We start from the raw sequence: 10,535 nt of genomic DNA, 5'->3' as shown, positions 1-10,535 counted from the left end.
GATACGGATTTTAGAAAACGGTGAGGGTGAAGTGATGACAGTTTTTATTTTTGGGTGAGCCATCTCTCTAAGATGTTATTAAATTCAACACACCTTTCTTTTATGTTGTTCTGTGTCACACGTTTTACTCCTCACTCGCAACATCCCCTTCTCCCTCTTTCTCACGCGGGAACATTTCTCAATGTTTCATTGATAAGCTTTCACGCGTTGCGTGGGGTGTAACGCTCCTTTCTATGGTAACAGTCAGCCGCTCTCCGCATTCCTTTACGCTGCTGTCCTCCGAATCATCCTCGGTTCTCTCAGTAAAGAAGACCGGGAGCCCATCACCATAGCAACACGTTACATATCCAGAAATAATATTTATCCTTTCCAGCGAAGAGAAACGGGCTGTTTTATCTTCTGTGGCGTAATGCCGATCAGTCACCACTAGATGGCAGCAGTTAACAACACAAAGAAGTGTGACGACGAGAGCATAAAAAAATCAAATCCGCCAAAAACACCAAATCGCTCTTGCAGATCGCGTCTGGTCGACATAGATTGTCTATAAATGAGGTAAAAGCATCTTTTGGAAGTAGTTTTGGCTTGAAAAAGGGTAACACAAAGTGGTTTTCTGTCTATTTGAAGAGTAGAGAGGGAGGGAGACTTGCAGAAAGAAATTTCTGTAAAGAAGATGATCTCACTGGTGCTGTGCTGAATGAGAAAAACCACAAACAAAGCTTCATGAGTGGGAAGAGGGAGAGAGAAAGACAAGAAGAAGAAGGAAAGACAGAAAAGAGCTGAAAATAAATGTGTACTTAAATAAATAAATAAATGTGCCTGTCTATAATGCACAATACACACTTAATAATGTAATAATAATAATAATAATAGATAAAATAAAAATAACAAAAATACATAAAAAAATAAAACTTGTGTCATCATCTACTCATTCTCCTGTCATTCTATACCTGAATGATTTTCTTCTAACACAAAAGGAGATGTCAGGCAGAATAGGCTATTGTGAAAATTCCAATCAAAATGTTTTCCTATTAAGTATTATTATTATAATTATTATTATTATTATTGACATTTACAACATGAATGGTGACTGAGGCAGTCATGCTCAGGATTAAGAGGAGTAGTTGACCCAAAAATGAAAATTTGTTGAAAATACTCACCCTCGTGCCATCCAAAATGTAGATGAGTTTCTTTCTTCATCGGAACAGATTTGAAGAAATGTTACATTACATCACTTGTTTAACAATGGATCCTCTGCATTAAATGGGTGCCGTCAGAATGAGAGTCCAAACAGCTGATAAAAGCATCACAATTAATCCACACGACTGCAATTCATCAGTTGATGTCTTGTGAAGTGAAAAGCTGCATGTTTGTATGAAACAAATGCATCATTAAGCAATCGCTTTAAAACATTGAAAACAACTTGATGGATTTATTTATTACAAACAAGCAGCTTTTTGCTTCACAAGGTAGTGTTGTGTCGATTACCTGTGGATTATTTGTGGATAATTTACAATTGCTGTAATACAATATCTTTTTAAATGAAGAAAAAAAACTTGGATGGCCTGAGGGTGAGTACATTTGCAGCACACTTTCATTTTTGGGTGAACTGTTACTTTAAATGGGATTTGAGAGCTGCCAGGGAGATTTCAAGCAAACACATTTTGGTCTGTGAATCATTTTATCTCTTGAATGTATCATACAAGCCATATAAATTACTTTCATTGTGTATTTTTGTAATTTTTGCAGCTTGACAGCTCTAGTCCCCATTCACTTCCATTGTATAAAAAGATGTAAAACATCCCCACTAAAATCATAGACATTTTTACATCTATTTTTAGATCATTTTGGATGACTATTCCTTTAACCCAAATACGGACTAGCCTTCCCCATCTCTATTGTCTTAACTGTTTTCTCTGTCTCTCTTTCTCTCTCCCAGCCAGATTTCTCTCATCCACCTTGGCCGTGTTCCACTTGCAAACACAAACACTTTGGTCCCCTCTCATGTACTGAATGATCTCTGAGACCCAGCCCTGGAGCGTTTTTGAAAAACTATTACTTCAGTCTAAGGGCAACTCTGTGTGTGTGGCAGAGATAGAGCCACAGACAAAGTAAGACCCCGAGGCTGGATCTGTGAAATTACTTGCATCTCAGAAACGCCTCAGAGTGAATAAAAGCCTATTTTTATCACTAGAATCTTTGTGCACGAATGTCCATATCAGTCCAAAAAATGCCTTCTCAGACAGCGTCACATTTTCATATTTGATTTGTTTTTGCATTGATAAGTTGCAAATATATATTGTTTAGTCTTGTAAGTAAGCCTTGTTTTTATTTTTATATTTTCCATTTTAATTTGGGTAGTTATTGTGTAAGTAATTTTGTTGTTGTGGTTGTTTGTAAATGTCTATAGTTTTTTTTTTTTTTATTGAAGTTTTAGTAATATTAGATTTTATTTGACTTATTTTAGTATATAGAGTTAAACAATGAAAATGAGAAATTTTGCCTCGGCAACTAGCTGTAATAAAATAAATTTTTATTTTCAATTTTATTTGATTTTATTTCAAGTAACAAAAATATTTTTAATAATTTTATAGTTATAGTTTTAGTTAACTATAATACTAATTCTCATTGGGGCCTCAGAAAATTTCAAGGGGGGGCTCAAAAGGGCCTAAAAAATAAACATTAAAATAAGCAAAAACAACTAAAAATCTAAATATTTCATGTCTTAATTTTTTTTATCTTTTATATATATATATATATTTTTTTTTCTCTCTGAGGAACCAGGATTCACATTTGAACCCTGGATATATGAGGTTTTAAAAGTGGTATTCTAAACCTAGAAAAGTCAAAAGTAATTAAATCTGCCCTTTAGTAAAAAAAATTTTTTTTTTCTCTTTTTATGATGTTTATTTAAAATATTTTATCAGGTAGATTGTGAGTAGAAATATCCTTAATTCTAATCCAATAAAGGACAAAAAAAAAAAAAAAAAAAAAAAAAAAAAAAATGGAAAGGTCATGTGGCTGTCAAATATTGTGAACAATGTTTTAGGCTATTGTTGTAGATAGCAAAACTTTTCTAAAAAGGTATTTTGTAATCCAGTTGAGTCCCATTTGTCATTTTTTTCTGTGAATATCCAATTTTAATCTAAAATACATTATAGACTTAAAATAGGTTTTTGAAAGTCATTTAAACTGATTTAGCATTTGGGATACTTTGTAAATACATTTTCTCCATTGTGCTATAACCATATTTTTGAAAACACCATCTGTTCTGTAGTATATTTCAGGCATATTCCAATTTCTTATGCTTATCTTACCTACTTCTCTGATTTGACTATATAGTCACAAAGACCACAGAGATAAAAGACAAGCTTTGCTCTTTCTTGCTTATACTTCAATTACACCGTGTCCCATAAAGTATAGTTGCGATATCGATCTTTTTTATTTTAAATCAAAATTCTTTGTTTGAAAGTGCTTGTTATTTTCTGGCCACTCAGCCATGTTCCATCTGACACAAACATTTCCTCTTCAACCTGGGTTGGACCAGCTGGCTGAGACACACACACACACACACACACACACACACACACACACACACACACACACACACACACACACACACACACACACACACACACACACACACACACACACACACACACACACACACACACACACACACACACACACACACACTCTCTCTCTCTCTTTGAGATGGTAAGTACTTATCAGAATGGACAGAAAATACTAAAGTTAGTTCAGGTTTTGCATTCCCTAGACACTCTCACTCTTTTACTCTCTCTCTCTCTCTCTCTCTCTCTTACCCTTTATCTCTCTCCCTTCATCTCCCGCAGGGTGTGCTGTCTGGGATGAGAGCTCTCACTGCAAGAACATTCTCTCCCTTTCTCGCTCTCTCACTCTCTCACTCTCTCTCTCTCACACACACAGGCGCAGGACTCAGCATGGACCTATATGCACGATTTTGAATAATATATGGTGACCGCAGGAACAGCTCAAGAGAATCATCCTGTCTTTAGTAGGGTAGTAAATTTAGCAAGTCTGATCTCATACGCTTTTGAGGCCACTGTACGATTCACGTTGACATTCGGATGGTGTCACCCGTTCACTGCAACTCTGAAATGAGGCTGAAATAAAGATTAATCTTGAGAGCATTTATAGTCTTGATAAAAAGCTTTCTGATTCAGGAAATGCTTTAGATGTAGCAAAATAACTCACGGAAAATTTGTGTTTGAGTAAAAAGCAGTGTTTATATGACATAGGCTGAAGGCTTCTGGTGATTTATAAAGGGCGATAAGATGTTATGACTCAAAATTATATGTCTTGCTTTAAAGGAATAATAAAAAAAAAAAAAAAAAATTATTTACTCTCCTTAATGCTGTTATAAGATATTTTCAATAAAACAACATTTTGTAGTGACCATAGCTGTTTAGCACCTAATGATGCAAATAAACAAAAAAACAAAAACAAAACAAAAACAACAACAAAAAGACATAAAAATACCATATAAAAGATTATGTCATACTTTGTGGTGCTTTTTTGTCCCTTTGGAGTCCATATGCACTTTTGAATTAAATTCACTATATTTTTGGGAGAACTATTCCTTTAAGAACAAAAACCACTACAGTTTAGTGAAAGGTTCTCTGGGGAATCCAAATGGATTTTCCTATATGGCTGTTAAAACCCCTTTTGGAACCTTCCTTTTTAAGAGAGACACATGGAGATTCTGTCTATGCCTTTTTTTGAAGAACCCCACCCCCTTCATGGAATGACATGAGGGTGAGCAAACAATGACACCATTTTAATTTTTGAGTGACCTATCTCTTCAGTCTAATGAGGTTTGATGTTTTTAAGTTTAATGACTAGAAAAGGGAAAATTCAGTGTGAAATGACCTGTGAAATAAGATGTCGCTGTTTTCAGTAAACACGAACGATCATATAATCGCTGACTTTTAGGATGCTGACAGCGAAATTCATTGCTGATTAGATGAAGACAAGAGGGCTGAAGCCCCCCTAAATAGGGTCTTTAATTGCCTATGTGATGTATTATCAAACAAAGGCCCTTCTGCAAATTCAGGTGTCCTTATTAGAGCAGAAATTACCAGATTAGAAGTAATCACAAAGGCGCACATATAAGGCTGTGCCAACTCTCATGATGTTTGATCAGTTTTAATCAAATTCAAATCCAAATGGCTGGAATTAGGAACTCTGCTTCTGGAATGATTAGAGTGTACTTTGGAATAAGAGGACAGGTCCATGGTTGTGCAGCAACATCATTGTCTATTCTGATTTGCCTATTAAGACTACCTGATGGACAGAAAAAAAACGCCTGACATCAGGGGCTGAGGAAGGATTTGAAAAGCAGAGGGGAGACACATCAACGCACAGATCTTTGAAAAGTAATGATTATCTCCCAAAAGCACTGACAAGGAACATTCTCAGTTTCTAAAAGTGAGGGGGACATGTCTCCTCTAGTTATGATGAATGCCAGGCTCCGGCCAAAGCCTGCAATCTGGAGGAAACAGGAAAAACTCTGCTGTATTCTGAAGATTTCCCCTCGTAGATGTAGACGGGGCACTACATGACTGATTTGCATATCTTTTTGCCTTTTTTGCTTCTCATTTGGTATGAATGAATGGGAGAGATCGGAATGTTTTTGAAATGAGATTGTGAAATTCAGCCAAACAGCTGGTCCTGGGGAGATGCTGGTGATACTCAGCATGAAACTTTTAGTAAGGAAGACAACTTTTCAAATTATGTTCTCTGTCGGAGCCGTGATGCAGCAGGTTTTGCATGTGCTCACTGGGACACAGGTTGGAGTTTACCCTGTGCCGTGTCCTGATCGAATTCCCACCAGCTCTCCCTTCATGCTGCTGTCTGCTCTTTTTGGTTCCTGCATATTAAAGGAAAAAATGGATAAGTAGCCTATGGGATTGTGTTGATAAGAATTTAATAACAGAAACACATAAATCTTTAAAAGTCTAATTTAAAACATGGATGCTCAGAAATGCAATCTAAAAATGCTATCTCAATCTTTATTTTGTTTGTACTGCATTCATGTTTTTCTAAATGCTATTTTCAAGAAGTTTTGCTTTAATGACTGAAATTGTAAGTGGTGCACCTGCTAATAGCTAAGCAAAAAATGAATAACATTTTACAAAATAAAAAGTATTTGTATATCATAAACTAACCTCGCCAAAGGTCAAATGATTTGTCATTTCTTGTCACATGACAACAAAATGGATTATCATGTAATTTTTGTTTAATAGGTTTTGTTTTCATTTTATAATCCTTTTTTAAAAATCTATGCAGCAGTAAAACTATGCAACTAATGGCCAGTAAATGAACCAGAGTTAGTATTTAGGCTAATGGAAAAGACACAAATGTATGTTCATGACACTGCATACTGTATGTGTCTGAAATCAGTGATGAACTTATGAGAACTTATGTGTGTAACATTCATAAATATATTCATGAAGCCTTAGATGGAAGCATGTAGGTGTGGGAATTTTTGTGTCTTCCATAAATATATAATTATGTGTCAAAGCATGTTCATGTATGTGCATCGGGGCCAGAGAGTCCATCATAAATATGTGAATATATGTCTAAAATGCGTGTGCATGGCATAATGAATTATGTACTTAGTGCGTGTCAAACTGAATAAATATCACTCTGTTAACAGTTCATGACCTGTGTGTCAGTTTTATATGTGTGTTTGTTAATGGGATTTAAGATTAGACTTCAAGAATTCAAAAGAGAATCTCACAAGATGTTTTATTGTAGTCCGTTAAGTAAATGTGTGTGAACATTTGGCAGCTAGTGTGAGACCGAAAATGACATGAGCTGGCGCTCATTACAGAGAAAGAAAAGAGAGAGAGAAAAGACAATTTTTTTTTTCAATCAAATTCAATCAGCCACTATTCCCATTCAATTCTTTTAGCTTGTTGGAGATGTGGCCTGGCGGGTAGTAAATGCCTTATAATGTGCGGGTGATGTGACACTGAATCAATCTCAGGTCACGCAATGTACAATCAAATTTACTGCAAAAAAAATATTTCAAACAGTTGTGTATTTTCCAATTGTTCTGGCTTGTATCATAATGCCATAGCTTGGAGTCTAGTTGCTGTCACATCTGCAGCAAATGCTCATTTTATTTCTATATACTAACTAGCGGCACAGATGCTGTTTTCTCAGAGTGCCAGGGATCCCAGCATGCACTGGAGCATGAATAAATAATACAGTTGCATTGTTTGACCATTTGCCAGTTTTATTTGCATAGTTGTTGTGTTCAGTAACTTCTTCTCTGTTGATGTCAGGCTGAGTTTGTTCCTATATTAAAAAGATCAGCTGATTGTTTACCATTTCATGTTTCATCTACAAGTCTGTGTGTGCCATGTGGCAAGGATTTCATGAGTGTTGTTTTGTTTCATGAACGCTTAAATTAAAACAGCTTTTCCTTTTGGGGAAAATTTATGTTAAGTGAATATGTTTAATAAAAAGTAAGTAGATTAACTTACAGTAGTTTTTTTTTAATAAATAGATTTAATTAACAATAACAATACAGAACTGGACAGACCACATTCAGACAAATGCATGATACATGCTACAGAATTTTAAACAAACACAACAGTCATTATATCAAAAATCCACTTAGCTCAAAAATCTGGATGGGTGGGGGCGAGGGGTACATGCTTCAGTCTGAATGGGCATCACACTTCTGCTTATCACAGGCAGTTCAACTGACTCAACGACTGAAAGTCGAAATCTACAATGGTGGGTTGTTTTGGATTGGCAGCGTTCATTCTTCTGGTTAGCGACAGAAGAAGCCTGCTGGTCTCTACACCCTCTTCCAACTGCCATCAAGTTGCATATTACTCCCACACATTCTGAGGCTCTTTGTTTTTTCCATCCGAATGTCTTCAAAAGCCCAAAGTAATCCCAAACCCCTTAATATATGTTTAATGAGTTAGCAAGACTGAAAAACCTCTAACCATAGTACAGTAATTGCCCACTGCCAATTAAAGGAGGACAGGCTCCCCTCGGGTCTGATTCCTCACTAGGTTTCTGCTCGTTGCGCTTCTCTATGGGAATCATTCCTCCCACAGGTCGCTTAAAGGTACCCTACAGCATTCTCTGAGGGTTTCAGACCCAGCATTCTGTGAAGTTGCTCTCTGACAAGATCCATTTGAAGATGCATCGCAGTAGGGCGAAATTTAATAATGCATGTAGCTGAATTGTTTGAAGCCGTCAGTGTAAACTGTTGTATGGGACTAGACATCCAGCTGACAGGGTGAAAGATCTATGATGGAGATGGAAAGCTGCTCATCTAGCAAAACAGTGCTGGAGAATAACTAACTAAAGGTGGCGTCCAATTGGCTGTCTTGGAACAACTTGATTTATGCTAGGGAATGTCAGACATCCAAAAGGTTTTCACTGAAATCTCATCCTGTTCTGTCGGAGATAACTAAACGACTGCCTCTGACATTTCTGTCCATCCCCTGTTGCACAGAGCTGAAATGTGAATGGGAGCATGGCATGAGCATAAACAACTGTAATTCATGGAGTAACATTACCCTGTGAATGTGTGTGATATGTATTTGGTGGTTGAGGAGATTCCCCCTTCTATGTAAAGTGCTTTGAGTGCCCAGAAAAGCACTATATAATTGTAAGGAATTATTATTATTAATATTCGTCCCTTCGGGGCTGTTAAGTGTTTGTGCGCAGCTTCAGTGAGAAGATGATTTACATTTAATCAACAGACTGTTCTTCCTCAACTTTCTTATTTTATTAGTCATTTAAATGAAGGAAATATCCCAGAAAAACACTCTGTGGATAACAAATGGTGCTTGCGATTTATGACTTTCTGTTCACTGAGAAAAATCTTTTAACTGAGATCAAAGCGACACAGTAACACTGACTCAGCATAGCAACCGTGGCTCAACCAATGATGTGAATTTGGGGTGGAGCCATCTGTTTTCTGACCAATAGCAGACAGGGACAGTGTTCAGGAAACCTTGTGGAAAACAATCATTATTTTTGCAATTCTTGTTGATGATTTGAAGTGAGATCAACCATGTTTAGGAAAGAAGTCTCTTATGCTCACCAAAACTGCTTTTATTTGATCAAAAATACAGTAAAACAGTAATATTGTGAAATGATATTAAGAATTAGCCAAATGTCCAAATATTCCAAAATGTCAACAGGAAACTTGTACAAATATTCTGCTCTCATGTTTGCAGTTTCAGCTGTACCACTGCTCTGTAAACTGTACAATATGAGAACACATTTGTATAATTTCTTGGGTCAAGAAAGAGTCAACGTACGTTTGTATGATTTCCTCCTCTCCTACAGCGAAACACTCACTCTGGCTGGATGTGCTTAAATATGCAATAAGGGCATTTTTCTGTTACATATCACGCATGCGTACTTCAGTGTGCCGAATGAATGTAAGCTAAGGTGTTTATATGTGGGGTGAAATCAAGGTAATGGGCAAAAATCTGGCTAAGGTCATGAACGGCTTAAGCATAACCCGATTTTTGCCCATTACACAGATTTCGCCCAGTATGCAAACACCTTAACCAGTGTTCTTTCGGCATACTGAGGTTTGCTTGTCTATGGATATTACAGGAAAGTGCCCTTATTGTGGATTTAAGTGTATCACTGTTTTGCAGTGTTGAAAACAGTTGTGCTGCTTAATAAAAAATGCAAACCATGATACATTTATTTTCAGGATTCTAGTTACACAATTCTATTGTTACTAATTACACATGTGTTTGTTTATTTGCTATTGAAAGCAAATTCGTGAAATTAGAGACCTGTGTCTGTTCAAATACACACAAACACACACTCTCACTGTAAGGTCAACACCTACCAAACATACTAAAAATGTGCTGCAAAACTACCAGAGGTTGGCAGCTTGAGTTGCTAGTGTGTGTGTTCTCATTTTGGGTCTGTCGTCAGGTTGTCCTACTTAAGTGTGTGTGTGTATGTGCATGTGTTTATGGGCTAATATTACAGACCAACTGGAAACTTTGGTCCATCTGTTACTATAATGTGTTCTCTTCACAATTAGGTCTAATGGAGACTCCCTGGTAGAGAAGTTCTAAGTGCCGACCTCGTCTCGAGCCAATTAAAGTCTGCTATAACACACACACACCAACAGAGGTTATTAACTGTGACCAGTGCTTCACACTCTTCAAATTACTGATAGACCTTTATTCTATCCTGTGCCTGAGAAATGGATCCACTCGCAGTAGGTAAGTGAACTAAAAGTAAAAATTATTCAAGGGTTAGATATCCACCCCCTTGAGAGCAATTAGTGAGACTTATAGGGTATTTTAAGAAGAAATCACAGGGTGGGTATTTAAGAGGGGTATAATCTGGATCAAAAGTGAATTACTTGACTGGATATTTCCAATCTACAGTGACATTTGAGTTAGAAAGATACTTTTCTGCTTCCCACACACCGATGCCTCAGTGCTTTTGCAGGGATGCATGTTCAACTTTGGCCTGTTTTCATG

Source organism: Cyprinus carpio, chromosome A1 (genome assembly GCF_018340385.1).
Source record: "Cyprinus carpio isolate SPL01 chromosome A1, ASM1834038v1, whole genome shotgun sequence".
In the NCBI taxonomy this organism is placed as follows: domain Eukaryota; kingdom Metazoa; phylum Chordata; class Actinopteri; order Cypriniformes; family Cyprinidae; genus Cyprinus; species Cyprinus carpio.
The sequence above is the reverse complement of the archived record's forward strand: the minus strand, read 5'-3'. Positions refer to the sequence as shown.